The following is a 17,050-nucleotide window of genomic DNA, read 5'->3' as shown; positions in this document are numbered from 1 at the left end:
TTACCTCTTAGCACCGATTTCGCCGTTTCACCCCGAATCTACAACTTATAGCTGTAATTATAATGTCGACTGTTTGGTTATCCAGAATGAAATATAATTACTTTACTTTGGCAGAAGTTAGATTGCGTGTAATAAAAATATAAATAAGATTCACGATTCTTCATTGAGGTCTGTTACTTGTCACGATAAGATTTATAAATATGCAGTTTGCTACTTGATATTTATTGCTTGAATAATAATTCTAAATTAAGCTTTGTCGAATATGCGAAAAGAAAAAAGTTGGGAAAAATTTTTCCGGACTAGAAAGTCCTGACCTCGCCATTTCATTCTCGTTACTAGCCCGAGAAAACTTGTCACTTTACCACTTTCAATTTCGCTATATCTTCTATAGAGCACATAGCACATAGGCCGCCGATGAAGAGCCAATCTTCGCGCAGCCAATGTAGTAAATGTTTGGCAAAGAAAAAAAAGAGCAAAAAAAAGAGAAGAAAATAACAGCGGTCCCATACCTCGGAATATCGTACCGCTCGAATAAATCGATAAGAACTGCAGCGAATATGAACTGTTTATTTAAAAAAAAAATTGCTGGAACCAAAATTCAGATAAATTGTTAAAGCAAGTAGGTCATAAATTCGATCAATACGTACATTCATGCCACTCTGCAATCCTCATTTTCAAAATAAATGTTTAATAGACATCTGGAAAATGTGGTGTTAATGGTATTATAAATAGTTTACATAAATCTAGAATAAATAAATAAGTATGGATGTTTCGGAAAATATTTTCGAGAAAGAAGATAATAAATATTAATATTAGAAGAAATATTCTTAGAAAGCTATTAAAAAATTATTATTAATCCTTTATCGATTATGTGCACATCGGCTTAATTGATTATGATGCAAAATATGACGAGCAGATTGATGTGCATCGTCGAAGGAAACTTATGCAATATTAGTATTCTATTATCTCTTTTTAATTAATCTCAAGATAAAGGTAATAGACGCACAGGTTCGAAGAGTTCTTCGGAAGATTAGTTTAACGAGATCAAATCGATCAAAAGCAAATTTATTTTTTAGAATAAAATCGCCAGTAGAAGGATAAAACAACGGAAGATAAAAGGTTTCTCTTAAATAATTACGGATTGCATTTCACCGAAATATTATTGTAGAAATATAATGCGTAAACTTTTCCCGGGACGTATTATAATTTGTTTTATCTGCGTAACACATTTCATTGAGTCCGCGATGTATTTTGAAATAATCACATGACTGTTTTTAGAGAATAGATACAAAGTAAACGTTCGGCCTTTTGAGTGCTAAAACTTGTAATCCGCTGACTTGCACTTATGCCGCCGGAAATTATACTACGTTGGTCGTGAAGGGCGAATTTGGAACTGTGAAAAAGCGTACGTGTTGTCGTAGGAATGGTAATCTCAACGAAGATGGTGGAAAACTCGCGTAAGAAATGACCGAGCAACAGCATTTCACTGTGCATGTACATACGTTGTGCTATGAAAATTATGCTTAGTCAGGCACTGCAGCGGACGGAAAATTATTCAGCATTTTTATTCAGGGGGACCCGGTAGGGTGGCTTTTATAATTCAGAAGCAGAAAGGTTAATTGCAACTTAGCTGAGCACAGCGTAAGACGTAAAAATGCCTTGCAATAATTTAAAGGGCGTCAATTCGGCATAGAAAGCGTGTTACGTTAGTCACAAAAGAAATCCCTCGTTAAAAACAGTTCGATGGAATAAAATTCTACAAACAGGGAGCGAACTTTTTTGCATTTATACCATCGTTGCGCGAGCATAAAATCGCATCTGGAATATCGAAATCGCAACAAAAACGAATGGAAACGATTGGAAAAATATGGGAATGATTTGGCTAAGCGTTTCGATACTCTGAAAGCCACTTAACGCATTTGGCCCTTCACTGTTTTTATCAGACATTTTCGGATATGTTCCGCGATAGCGGATATGTTTCGTCAATGTGATTATTTTATGTAAATTTTGATGAAAAGATTTGGTAATTTTACTGAAAATTGATTCCATATACGATGTATCAAATATGTATGAAATATTTATCATTTCTGCTAGAATAATTATAATCTATCGTTACGTATTGATGATTTTATCTTGCCTTGCTGATGCTGAATTAAATATTCGTTGCCGCGATACGAAATACATAAATAAACGAAATGGATTAAAATAGAATTGAAACGCACCAAAAGCTTGATAACTTTGTTTGAAACCGCTTAGCGACAGGCGAAGCATAAAAATATAATATCGCTTCTGTAATGAGCTATTTGTATAAAATGCAACAATTTACACATTATTTATAGAAAGCGCGCACTTGATGTTTACTCATAAAGTTTCGAAGAACAAACTTTGTGAGAGAGAAAGAGGCATTATGTGTATATGTGTATGTTAAACCGAAATATTACATCTGTATGAAACATCGCAATGTCGGATATACTTTTGCTTCTATGTTAATACTAATGTTTCTGTTTCCAACTACACTTCGCTGCTTAGTTTCTGTATTTGTCTCGCTTTCATTCATATGATCCATTAAAGCACTTATTTTTGCGCAAAGTTAAAAATACTGTCTCTATACATAAAAGATTTTAACGGAAAGTACAGAAATGTAGACAAATAAAAAACGGTATACCACCATCTGCGAAAATAGACATAAACAAATGCAGGAAAGAAAATGTAGTTATTTCAGTTGGCGAGATGCAGTTTGTTTCGAATACGCTTTAGTGTGGAAAGCGTTATAATGGCATTTGTATACATACTATGTTTGAGTGAACAAAGAAATACATAGTATATATTATAACTCATTTAGAAGAATCCTCGCTTTGTACTATTTTACGAAAAAGAGATTTAATATAAAATCAATATGTTTCCTAGAATAGAATTTATTTAATTTTATTGTCGATTCTGAACGAAACCTGAATAAAACCTGTTATTTATTTTTTATATTCTTATAAAATATATGCATATACAAAAATAAAGCTAAGTATTTTATTCAAAACATTTATTTATTATTTGGAATGACAAACCCAAATACCTGCTCAATTAAAGTTTAAATATTCTAAATCAAGCGTCAGCTGTTGTAACTCGATAAAATATCGATTCGTCGCGGAATATCGATGATACACTTTGTCTATTCGCAGTGGCGACATTTTCATGCTTTATCCAACGAAATGCTCTATCCACCGCGACCTCGGGGTTTATCTCGTCGTGAACAGAGACGAGCGATCGATGACGACTATGATAAGCAATCCTGATGCCCGAGGGGTTTGTGCTTTATCGCCCATCATCGCGTTCTTCGTGGGTTGCCCCATTCTCCAACTACATTATACCTATACGAGAACATGCCACCGTATGCGTACATCTACACACACGCACGTGTACATATCGCATAAATGTGAAAAAACACATTTGCGGTGGAACTCTCGCGCGCGCGAATCACGCTTCAATATCACGGCGCGCTCGACATTTTCTAGGATCACGTTCGAGCATGATCTTTCGTGTGATTCGTTTACGTACCGGTTACCATCAGATTCCTTCGGATTGTATGCTCTCCCATATGTCTAGGTGCGATATTGCGCGCTGACACTAAAACGACATTTATCGAAAGAGAAGAACAATCACGATACCATTCGGTATCAATAATTCCGAAATTAAACGTAATAAAAGAAATACAACAAGCGAGTTAATTTATATCAGATTTCTGATTTATCATTAAATATTTGTAAGAGACTGATATCAATAATTCCAATATAAAATATCATGTATGCAAACCATGTATGCGTACTCGATTTGTAGGAATATTTAAATTATCAAATTTCCTTAAAATAAAATTAATTATTGACTTTTACTAAATTTCCGTACTGAGTTCTATTAAATATTATAAATATTTATATGCTGAAATTCACTTTTTTAATTCTTTATTTAAATTCCAAATTTCTGATGCATAAATTTTTCTATCGCGGATAAAATAATATTAATTTTACTGCGATCAGTTTTCTATCTCCTTATTTTCTGTTAATATTTTTCAATATCTCGAGTGAATGGTACGCATCCCAATTACAATTAAAATTTAATTATCTCTTTAATTCTATTATAAATTGATAGTGAGTACGGTGTCGTTCAAATTAAATTGCATGTGACGTAATCGTAATACCCTGTGGAGCATAGGCTGCTTTATATCGGTTACCACAATTAATACGAGTTTAACGGTAATGCGATTCGCATGCAAATAGCAGAAAGTAATCTATAATTCGCTGACAAGCTATTCGAGCTCATTTACAATTTATATGCGATCGAAAATTATTATTTCTCAGTCATTGTTGTTCTGTATGTAGCAAAATCGTTTTTATGTTTGATCATTTTCTGCTGTGTCATAGGAATAATAAGGTATAAAACAGGAATATGAAATATATTTCCATGGCTATTGTAATAGCTCAATATCGTCATCGGATTGATTTATATAATATGAAATATCAGATTCATATTGATTAAAGTAATAATATCTTTGTGCTTTAAATATTTTTCTTTGAATTTTTTCCAATAAGATCACTTGCATATCAGAATTTGTCCAATAAAAAAAAAAAAAAAAATGCTTTTTAGAAAGAAAATTTCTTATTTATAAAAATGTATGGAAATATCAAACGGAGCTAAATTGGACTAAAATGAATGTGACAACAAACCGTATTCATTGATTTAAATTTGTTTCAATAAATATAAAACAACATTACAAAACTATGTATTATTGATAACGAAGATGATTGGACAACTCACTAATTCAATGCATATTACATTGTCACGTGTCACTAATATTTTATGTTTTTTTAATTCAAATAAATTTAATTAAATTTTTTTTTTTAATCAAAATAAAGTTTTTTAAGTGAAATAAATTTAATAAACGGTCACACAATATTCAAAATACATTAAACTTCAAAAAAGTAAGATCTTTATCTGTAATAAGTCTGTAGAGAATACGTCGTCTGACATTACTAGCCTATATCTCACTAACTTTAGCCATTGGTCTATAGCAGTTGCAAGAAATGTATACGCGGCCCCACAGGCTCAAAATCAGTCATGGAGAGGATGCGCACACCGAGAACCATGCTGGTGTGTATTTCCATGAGTGTGCTTCAAAAGATATTTCAACGAAAATCAAATAATAAATTGCGTTCTGTTAATTGCAAAGCTAAAATATGCAAATTTATTTAACATAAATAACGTTAGTTTTATATGCTGCACAAGATGAAGTATTTTGCGTTCTGCACAATATCTGGTTTGATAGGGACGTGATAGTGACGTATTCAAGATAATATCGTACATAAACGTTCATATATTGCGTTTTTATTTTACCATCTTCATCAGCGATTTCGTTCCGCGCTCGCCTGAAGCCAAATGCAGTTGTAATTGCGCGCAATCTCGATTGCGCGAGTAATTTTAGCTCGAGGAAATAATGTGAAAAATCATTTTCGGAAATGTAACTTGTGGAAATAAAATCGAACCGCAGTGCAATTATTTTCCATAAGTATGCTTTCCAAAGAGAATACAGTATTAAAAACCCGCTATCTATAGTAAAATATAAAAAAATTAGCGCCTAATTAGAGCAAAGATTAAATTAATTCGTCAATAATAGTACTCCGCGTGGAATCAAATTCTTACTATTAAAGCACATTGCTATTTCAGTATATTCGCGTCGCGATTCCTTCAATAAGTCAATTTAACTTTCACGAAAGATTTCTCATTAGATCCGGCCGATTATTGTCCGCGCATCTTAAGCCATTCTTCTCGATTTATCTTTCTTCATTCCTCCGCTTCGCGGAGAGATATGCCTCCGTTGCATCGAATCCAGTCGGAAATCCGTTCGATCTTCTGATGGCATGAGTAATCTTAGTCGATGGAGAATTGGGCTAAGTGAAAATCGAGAATTGCCACCGTAAAATTAATATACGGCATTGTAGTACCGAGAGAACTTAGACGTTGAATCAAACTACTTTCTCAGGTTACAGGAAGCAAAGTGCTTTCAACTTCGTATTCTAGCGTTTCTATCCGGGAGTGCAATTTCCATTTATTAAACTTATTGTGCAACAAAATAATCAACGATTGGAAGCTACATGTTCAGAATAGTTTCATAAAGTGCTTTTATGGACCGCTTTTATTATCGGCACGTGATAAAAATGCGCAATTTGAATCGTTTACAATTCTATTTACACAATCTAACGTTTAACCAAGATAATATTTTGCAGAGAATTGGAATTTTTTCTTTAAAAAGGTATCAAAAATTATTTTAAGATGTGTTATTCACGTTCATATTTTTCGTCAAACCAATTTTAGCGAGCACAGTTCAGATTGTTGTATTTTATTTTTTGAACGTGTCCTGGACAGGTGCTACGTGTGAAGCAATTGTTATCAGAGTTCGGCGTTTTGCGTGGTTTGTTGCTTTTTACGATTTTACTCGAAGTGCCGTCAAAACACGCGCTTTTAATATACATAAATACACAATGCGTATAATCCGAAAAAATTCTTTCTTTCGCGGTACGAATTTACGTTTAACAAATACCTCATTCAAATTATATTATTGTCATTTGAAAATTGTTTCGGATGTAATTAATTTTCATTATGTTAATTATACGACAATATAGAATTCAACAGCACGTGATTCTTCCGATGTGTTTGTTATAAACGATCACAGACATAGCAGAAACGCTGAATATTTTTAGAAATTGCTCATGAAACCGCGTAATTTGAGATATTAATATGCTGTAGATGATAATTGCTGCGCTATTTGCATGCGCTCACATATCATCCGGGCCTAAAGAAAAATACCGATAAATCGATGCATCTTCATAAGTTCTGCTGACCAATACCCACAATAATAGCCTAATTAATGTCCTTATTGATGTATTCGATAATGAGCCTTGACTTGTGATTAGTCGATAAACCATGCAAAGCCAATTATTTATTTACATAAATATTAATTAACCAAATTTCTGACACAATTACAAAATATTTTAAAAATTTTGCATAAAGTACGCAGTAACAAATAAAATTTTAATCTGTTTATAAACATAAATTTGTTAAAATAACTAATTAATTAATTAATAAGTAATTAATAAATAACTAATTAACTAATTAAGTAACTGTAACAAATCATGTTTACAAGTTATCATAAACAGAGAAAACTAAAACAGATTGATTTAGTTGTCAATTGTTTATATAATTAATACTATAATAATAATTATAGATGACACAGCAGAAAATAATGCAACTACACAATTTTCTGTATGAGCAAAGATTCGTGATAGACGGTTAATGTCAACTACGGGTAGTTTAATCGTTTCGCTGTCGCTAATGTACGCCTATCTGATAACGGATCTCATACGTCGTGTTCCATTAACGACCCTTATGCTGTCCCGATTGTTTCTAAATGCTGTTATCAAACGTTGCAGTTGACCGTCATAGCGAAAACGCCACATTTCGGAGAGAGATTAATTGTTGCATTGTGACGTGTGTTGTATATGCGGATGCGCCTCACATACAATTGGCACTATGCAGTAATATGAATTATACCAGTCTCGCGTTTCTACGAATTAGTTGTTAAATTAAATCTCAACTATTTATGTTTAGAAACTCTTCACACGCAGTACGGATAGTAAACTAATTACCTGCGTGGATGCATGCGACATGCGACTCATGCGGTTAAAACTTTCGACTACCGGGACGACGTATTTTATCGATCGTCTAATTTATACTTTCCTCCGCCGTAGTTAAAAAAAATTACTATTTGCAGGCAGAGCTATAGGCAGACAAAGAGGGAAAAATGAACGATATAGCGCCTGGCATACTTAGGTGAAGTATGCAAACTTTCCATAAAAAATTCTAAAATTCTACAAAAGAATAATTTCTGTAAAAAAGCTTTTACTTTTATGTTTTGTTATGCCTTAGTTTGATATCACAAATCACAATATAATATTTAAATAAATTTCTAATTTGGAAAATTTTGCTGTAATAAAAATAATATTTAAATACTTGTACAAAATTAAAATCTTAAAATAATTTATTGTTCTTCAAAAAATTGTTATTCAATAATTTATAACTGTATTAAGATTATCGACTTTAATAACAAAGTGTACGATATTCTTTTTAACGGTCTGTCTAAAATGTGCAACAGTGACAATGTATTCGGCAGACAGCGCATACCATAGCGCAACTGGTCGACGAACAAAGTCTAGCAAATAAAAGCATCAGAGTTAGGAAGACGAAAGCGAAGAAGCGAGTCGAGAAGCGAGGAAAAGTGAAGAGGGGAAGAAGACTCTTTCCGTAATAAGTGCTTCGCCTTAGGATGATACGACGGGGATGAGGATGAGAGGGAGAGAAACTTCCACGACACTCGGCTATGGCTCGGCCGCGCTGTCTTATATAGAAAGGTGAAGTAGACTGCTAATTACCGCACGAGAACTTGGTCTCGATTTCTCGGACAACTCATTAATCTTAATTAGTACTGGCGAATCTTTCAGCGTCTGCACACGCCGCTGCATTCTACAAGGCGGGCCCTTGCCGGAATTTATGCATTTGATCATGCAGAACGATTGATCGGGAACAACACTTTTGCGTCGATTATGCGCTCTATTCATAAAACATGAGTTACTTTATTTGGATGAGATGTGCAAATTGAGTTTAAACCGGATGAACAATACGGATGAATAATTAAATTCCAATAAAATTAGACGACCTGTAATTTTACGGGTTAAGTGAATATTTCGTATTCCTACTCTTTCTTCTGTCTCACTCTCTCTCTCTCTCTTTGCAAGATAGCGCTTTTCATTCTTCCCTCGTGCGGTGGATGTTCAGCAGGTCCATATTTTATCGGTGCATTGTGCATTCACAGTCACAATGAAATATGCAGACTGCGCCGGCTTGCGAAATTCCGAAATTCCTGCACCACACGGAGTATCGACTTGTGGGTTACGTACGTGCGATACAAAGACTTTCTACGGCGGACGGTACTAACGAGCCCTTTCCTATAGATACCGAGACACTGAAGGATGCCGTTCGAGGAGGTGCTTCGGTTTCGCGAGAAGGAACGAGAGGGGAATCGTTAGCGGAAGCGAACAAGCCACGATATTAGGTATTTACATTGGAGTATACACAGGCCGAAGTATCTAGCTTTAACATCTGAAGTATTTCTCTTCTCTCACATGAACTAGTATATATCCGTCAAGAACAGTAAAGAAAAGTCTATTTAGTCCTATTTATCTCTTTGAAAACTTCGAATTTTATTCGTTCCTATTTTTTGTTGATTAAGTGAACTCAATTATTAAATCTAGTACACAATAGTGCAGTGCGTCGCACATCTGCTCGTAAAATTTCACGTTTACATGAACGAGCAAATTATTCGACCCATTTTCAGATTAAATCAATGGGGCAACACGACTGATATGTCACATTGGGCGTATTCAGCAGAGACAGCAGTTGAGTGGCAATTGCATGTGATTGATATATACCTCTGGATTTCCACTGAATCAGGTTCGATTGTTACGCGGATGCTATTCAATTTTTCCTGCTAAATGCAGCTATTCTTGCGAGAATTGATTTGTGCCCCCTGTGGATAAATTATTATTTCCTATTTTAGCAGGATCTGATTCTTCCATTTTGCACAAAATCTGATTTTTATGTCGTAATATTTAAATGAAGTTAAATCACGTTATGGCAAAAGATATGCAATATTATATTGTGATGAAATATAAAGGGCAAGGCCAATCTCAGCGTTGTTTGCTAATATTCAATAAATAAAGAAAAAGTTATTTTATGTAGACGACGATAAAATAGTATCCAAGAATTTCTTGAAACCGGACAACAGTTGCTCTCAAACTTCTTGTACTTTCAAACACTCTTGTGCTTTATAGCGAAAGTAAGTTTTTCGAAGATGCTTCAACGCAAATAAAATGGAATGCATCTCCATCTCCGGTTCTAGATGTAAACTTTTCTTGTGCGCTCATGAAATCGGACTTACATCAGACAAATTGCAATTTTACGCTCGTTCGTTTATAATTATAAATTGTAGATGTATCACAATTATATAAACATATTTAAATAAAAAATTATTAATAAAAGATAAGTATTCGTTACTCTATAATTATCACTATATTATTTAATAGAAGTTTTAATTTGAATGGTCAATTTAAATTTGTAATCGACATAAAAGTTTTTAAATAACAAATGTATATATACATATAACAACTGTTTTAAATATGCTATTAGTTAAAAGAAAAAATATATATAATTTGGTTTTGTCTCAATTTAATAGTAACTAAAGATTGTTCTGTTAATTATAAAAGCAATGAGAATTGCAATGAGAAAAGATACAGTATTCATACCTTTTAAGTTACTGTAGGAAAGTCTCTTTTTGCAAAGTGTATTATATTTAAAACACTGAAATTTTACGATGCCCGGAAAAAGAAAAGAACCATTCGGTAAAACGCGCAATATAAAAGTGAGTTGATTATATTAATTGCTAAGCAATTGTACATATTACTACACATCTCATTTTCATTGTATTAAAAATTGCATCCAAAACTGTTTCAACAATTAGTTCTTTCGCAAAAAGAATTTGATCAATTAAATTTATGAGTTAGATTAAGTGAAAAATATATTCATATACATTGGAAACATATTGGCTATTATATTTTCAAACTTTTCTTCAAAATCTTAGTTTTCAAATTCAACTTCTTATAATTTATTTATTCAAGAAACTTTGTTGCATGTATAATTTAAATTTAACAAATTTTGCAGTTTTACACTTTTAAGAATAATAAAGTGCATACATAATTTGTACAAAATTTTATATTCTTTCCTGTAAACATAAAAAAAAAGTATATTTAGTTCTATTATTTTTATTTGCAAAAGCACAAATTGTGGACAAGATTTATAAACAGCTTATAATATGTTTTGTGTAATTACACAAATATAATGAATAAATTCACTCACCGATCGTTGTACCTTAGCCAAGTACGCCTTCAGCTATACCTGGAGAATTTAATATATATTTTAATTAGTATGTATTATATCACACACATTTTATATGCATTATATGCATTATTTCATTATTTCCATTTTAATTAAAACATAACTATGTATAATAAACTGTATGAATAATTATTTCAAAATTTTAATAAATGTTCAATAAATCTTTTAACAAATATCTTTAGATGGTTTAATGAATATTTTATAAGTATTAATTGTAACATTTTTATTATAGTTATATACATATTTAAATAATCTACAAATTATACTCACCAGCTAAGGTATTGCAGTTTGCTTCATCCGCTGTGGATTTCGCTTTGCTCTTTATCAACTCCATCCAAGAGAGAAAATCGACGAATTCCAGAAATTTTCACTTAAAATTAGTCACACACACACACACACACACACTTTACTTACGCGAAAACCACAGATTCTAATCACGGATATTACAAATTTTCTGCCGTCCACAAACGCAAACGTGAAATAAAACGTATTTTGTCTTCTAAAACATTTAAACATGTAAACAATATTACCAAAGCTTCAGCGGTTTGATACACAATGGATGAACGAGGTAAACGACTGTTATGACGGTTATTTCAGAGATCACTATGTACAAAACAACATTTTACCTGATTTAATTCCGATAAGCTGAATTTTTGACATGCTACTTCTACTAAAAAATACATCGCGCTCGGTGCTCTTGAGTGAATATAAGGATCATCACACAGCGTATCCGTTGATGATCCGTTACACTAAACTCAGTCTTTAATGAAAATGTATGTTTGAATCTACAATCCTACCACCAGATGATCGACGAAGCACCGTCGTTCATTAATCGCGAGCGTTCACGGCAGCAATAATACGTTCTGACAATCGTCCGTTACATTAGTCGACACTCTCGATAAAAATTCGTACTCGTTAAGCACTTTTAGCGTATAAAACACGGAAAATAAGACTATCGCAGAACGTTCGCGCTCAATATCCAAGACGACACAGTGTAATAGCAGCTATCTAGTTGGCAGATGGCGCGCGTGATGTGAATCGATATCGATATTTCACTAGATAAATAAAATAGATCTATGTTCACTCGACACTTTCGATACTACGTGCGCCATCTCACGGTCTGCACATAGTTTCTGTACGCCATTTTGGTTTGGAATTGCAAAGCGCGAATGCTCTGCAATTAATCGTGTGTTTTATTTGTCAAAAGTGTATACCAAGTACGAATTTTCGTCGGGGGTGCCGATTAAAGTGACGGGCGAGTGCGGAAACGTATTGTGTACTGCAGGTGTTCGCGATTAACCATGCATCGTAGATTGGAGTTCGGTGTAGTCTCAGTAAGTACAGATTTTGGCTCTCGTAATCTATTTGTCAAAGCGGGATATACTTTTCAGTAGACGTAGCACAGTCAAAAATTCGGTTCGTCGGAATGAATCTTAGTTATTGTATGCGTGTTTATATCCGATGACTTCTACAGAATTGTTAAATCAACCGTCGTTTGTCTCGGCTGTTCCGAAAGCATATTATGTTAGTGTGCGGGCGTGTGTGTGTGTGAACGCGTTATGGGTGTGACAGTATAAAGTACACCACCAACCGGGAATGCAATGAAGTTGCATCAATTTTGAATAATTCCGAGTGTGCGCATTTTCGGTGTATTTTATCTTATGATTTTACATTTCCTGTATCGCGGCGTGGCAGATCCGCGATATAAAATTGTAAATTTCGCGTAAGTGAAGTGTACGAGTTGATGTTCCTTCGGTAGTGTGTGTAAGTGCATGTACTAAGTGCAGGATTTCCAGTATTCTTCGTTGGATATAATGTGAAGCAGTGGATACAGGCCCAAAAGCAGAATCTGCAGCGGATGGAGCACACTGCAATACCCTACCTGGTGAGTACAATTTTTAGGTTATTTTAATATAATGTAATATTTATAATATTTATGATAATAAATATACACAATTACAATTTATAAATTACAATTTATATGTATTAAATAGTTGTTAAGATTTATTGAAATATTTATTAAAATATCAATAAAGAAAGAAAGACACGTATGAAATAATAATAATACAAAAACAGAGGATTTCGTGCCTAACGCTAGTTGTTAATTGCTAATATTGCAATCTTCTTTTTATTAAATACATATGTTAACAATCTTCATATTGGTTAACTTAATTAAACGATCAATATTTCATGATTGTATTATTTTTATTAAAATATTTGTTAAATATTTATAAAAATTTTATAATAACTATTTACATAAATTTATTATAGTTATATTTTAATTAAAATGAAAATAATGAAATGGTATGTAATAATTAACACATGAAATGTGTATGATATGTATAATAATTAAAATATATGTTAATTTTTCCACAGATACAGCTGTAAGCGTATTTAGCTAGGGTACAACGACCGGTGAGTGAAATTATTCATTATATTTGCGTAATTACACAAAACGCGATTATCGTCTGTCTTTTTATTGTCAATATGTGCTGCGTAATTGTTAAGAGCCGCATTTTAATAATCACTTTGTTGTTTATCATTTGAATCTTTACACATAAATAGCAAAATATTATTTTCTAATTAATTTAACAGTAATTAATATATAAAATTTTGCACAAGTCATCTATTTATTTAATTTATTACTTTTAAATTAAAAAATTATAAGAAATTAGAAACTGACGGTATAAATTTTGAGAACATAGTATTTGATTTAATTTTAATATATATATGATATACATATTAATGTTTAATTTTATTAAATTTAATCAATGTTTTTGCAAAAGAATTGATTGTCAAAGTACGGTTTTAAATGCAGCTTATTGATGTGACGAAAAGGCCGTATTAAATGATATAATTGCGTATACAACAATTGATACAGTCAGTTCGCTTTTTTATGCATTTGACTGCACTGAACCACTCTTTTGTTTCTCGGGTACCGTAAAATTTAAGAACTTATACAACATGCAACATGTTTCGCGTGAGGGAAAAGAGCCCTTCTGACCTAGAAAAGTATCGGCGCATTATATTTGTACTTTATCCGAACAATCTATCAATAAGCTATCGCTCAATTTATAAATCAAAGTTATGGTACAAAGCACCACGCTTTATCTCGCGTTTATATTTCATGTACCGTGTTGTGACAAATTTGCGATGTAAATCCGCAATTTTTAAAAGTGAAAAGAGTAGTTTGATTTTCGTCAAATATTTAGTATTTGACATCAAGTGTTTACTTATGGTATTTAATGCACGTAAGTAATAATTCTTCAACGGAGCTGTTGTGGAGCAGTCTAAGATGGAATTTGCAGTGGATGAAACTGTAATACCTAGCTGGTGAGTAAAATCACTTGTCCATTATTTAGATATGTATTATTATAATAACAAATCCATCTACAATTGCTATATATACTCAATTATATAGCAACTCAACGAATTTGCATATTGACGATTGAATTCACACATTCGTTGTTACCAATTTGTTATCTACATTGTTCTACAGTATATACATTTGCATTGCCATTAAAACAATTACTCTTGCTGAAGTGAGCATGCACATTTGCGTGTAGAGCGATTTCCATAATTGTAATATCGATACTCACGCCCTGAATGGAGATTATCTTGTAGCGAAAAACAGAGTAATTTTTTTCTTTAAGTGTTCATGGACTTATTCGTTGAGAGGGAAAGAGAAATAGGGAGAAAGAGAGAGAGAGAACATGTTAAATGGTTAAAGATAAAAGTAATTATCTGTCATTATTAATTTTAATATTGCGCGGCTAATGGTTGTGTGATATAAATAATATATTATCTACATTACAATTTGTCGGTGAGTGGTTTTTTTTACCATCAACGTAATCCACATTCGCCATACAGGCTCACACGGAGTTATCGTTTTTGAAAATAAAAGCCGGTAATTCATAGTCAGTCGTAAGGCAGTATGTTCGTGACCTAGCATATCATTTTCCAGCAGATCAAAAATAAAAGAGAGTTCTTGTCGCATGCAGTCGAGTTCTATAGTTCCTTATAGTTTTTAGTAATAGTTCTGGTGATTTTATCCAAAAAAACACCAATCGAAAAAATGATCTGCTAACTTCCCGTAGCAGATCATTTTCTAGCAGATCAAAAATAAAAGAGAGTTCTTGTCGCATGCAGTCGAGTTCTATAGTTCCTGATAGTTTTTAATGATAGTTCTGGTGATTTTATAAAAAAAAACACCGATCGAAAAAAATGATCTGCTACGGAAAGTTAGCAGATAAAAAATAGAGGACACTGAACATATATGTGATATGCTGGCCGTATATTGATAGTTCTGTTGATAATTAAAGAGTTTTCGTGTAGTTCTGAGCCAGTACATTGCTTTTCCAAAGAGTTCTGACGACTAAAATAATTAGAAAATTTTTTAACAATTATTTTACCCGAAAAACACGCATTTTTGTACATATATGTGATATGCTGGCCGCATATTGATAGTTCTGTTAATAATTAAAGAGTTTTCGTGTAGTTCTGGGCAAGTACATTGCTTTTCCAAAAAGTTCTGACGACTAAAATAATTAGAAAATTTTTTAAACAATTATTTTACCCGAAAAACACGCATTTTTGAGTATATGTGTGATATGCTGGCCGTATATTGATAGTTCTGCTAAAAATTAGACAGTTCTCTTCTAGTTCTGGGCGAGTACATTGCTTTTCCAAAAAGTTCTGACGACTAAAATAATTAGAAAATTTTTTAAACAATTATTTTACCCGAAAAACACGCATTTTTGAGTATATGTGTGATATGCTGGCCGTATATTGATAGTTCTGTTAATAATTAAAGAGTTTTCGTGTAGTTCTGGGCAAGTACATTGCTTTTCCAAAGAGTTCTGACGACTAAAATAATTAGAAAATTTTTTAAACAATTATTTTACCCGAAAAACACGCATTTTTGAGTATATGTGTGATATGCTGGCCGTATATTGATAGTTCTGTTAATAATTAAAGAGTTTTCGTGTAGTTCTGGGCGAGTACATTGCTTTTTCAAAGAGTTCTGACGACTAAAATAATTAGAAAATTTTTCGGGTGAAATAATTGTTTAAAAAATTTTCTAATTATTTTAGTCGTCAGAACTCTTTGGAAAAGCAATGTACTCGCCCAGAACTAGAAGAGAACTGTCTAATTTTTAGCAGAACTATCAATATGCGGCCAGCATATCACACATATGCTCAAAAATGCGTGTTTTTCGGGTAAAATAATTGTTTAAAAAATTTTCTAATTATTTTAGTCGTCAGAACTCTTTGGAAAAGCAATGTACTTGCCCAGAACTACACGAAAACTCTTTAATTATTAACAGAACTATCAATATACGGCCAGCATATCACACATATACTCAAAAATGCGTGTTTTTCGGGTAAAATAATTGTTTAAAAAATTTTCTAATTATTTTAGTCGTCAGAACTTTTTGGAAAAGCAATGTACTTGCCCAGAACTACACGAAAACTCTTTAATTATTAACAGAACTATCAATATACGGCCAGCATATCACACATATACTAAAAAATGCGTGTTTTTCGGGTAAAATAATTGTTTAAAAAATTTTCTAATTATTTTAGTCGTCAGAACTTTTTGGAAAAGCAATGTACTCGCCCAGAACTAGAAGAGAACTGTCTAATTTCTAGCAGAACTATCAATATGCGGCCAGCATATCACATATATGTACAAAAATGCTTGTTTTTCGGGTAAAATAATTGTTAAAAAATTTTCTAATTATTTTAGTCGTCAGAACTCTTTGGAAAAGCAATGTACTGGCTCAGAACTACACGAAAACTCTTTAATTATCAACAGAACTATCAATATACGGCCAGCATATCACATATATGTTCAGTGTCCTCTATTTTTTATCTGCTAACTTTCCGTAGCAGATCATTTTTTTCGATCGGTGTTTTTTTTTATAAAATCACCAGAACTATCATTAAAAACTATCAGGAACTATAGAACTCGACTGCATGCGACAAGAACTCTCTTTTAT

The 17,050-nt window shown here is 32.6% G+C and overlaps 1 long non-coding RNA gene across 1 annotated transcript in view; it reads right to left on the bottom strand.

The window, feature by feature from the left end:
• Positions 1 to 12,049, bottom strand: part of LOC105668872 (uncharacterized) — a 66,334-nt gene extending 54,285 nt beyond the window's left edge. Inside the window, exons 1-2 of the long non-coding RNA XR_001100185.2 lie at positions 11,320 to 12,049; positions 11,011 to 11,049 (exon numbers count right to left, since the gene is read on the bottom strand). This is a non-coding gene — a long non-coding RNA (uncharacterized lncRNA). The remainder of the gene's footprint in view (positions 1 to 11,010; positions 11,050 to 11,319) is intronic.
• Positions 12,050 to 17,050: the final 5,001 nt, after the last annotated feature.

Source organism: Linepithema humile, chromosome 2 (assembly GCF_040581485.1).
Source record: "Linepithema humile isolate Giens D197 chromosome 2, Lhum_UNIL_v1.0, whole genome shotgun sequence".
Classification (NCBI taxonomy): Eukaryota; Metazoa; Arthropoda; class Insecta; order Hymenoptera; family Formicidae; genus Linepithema; species Linepithema humile.
The sequence above is the reverse complement of the archived record's forward strand: the minus strand, read 5'-3'. Positions and strand labels throughout refer to the sequence as shown.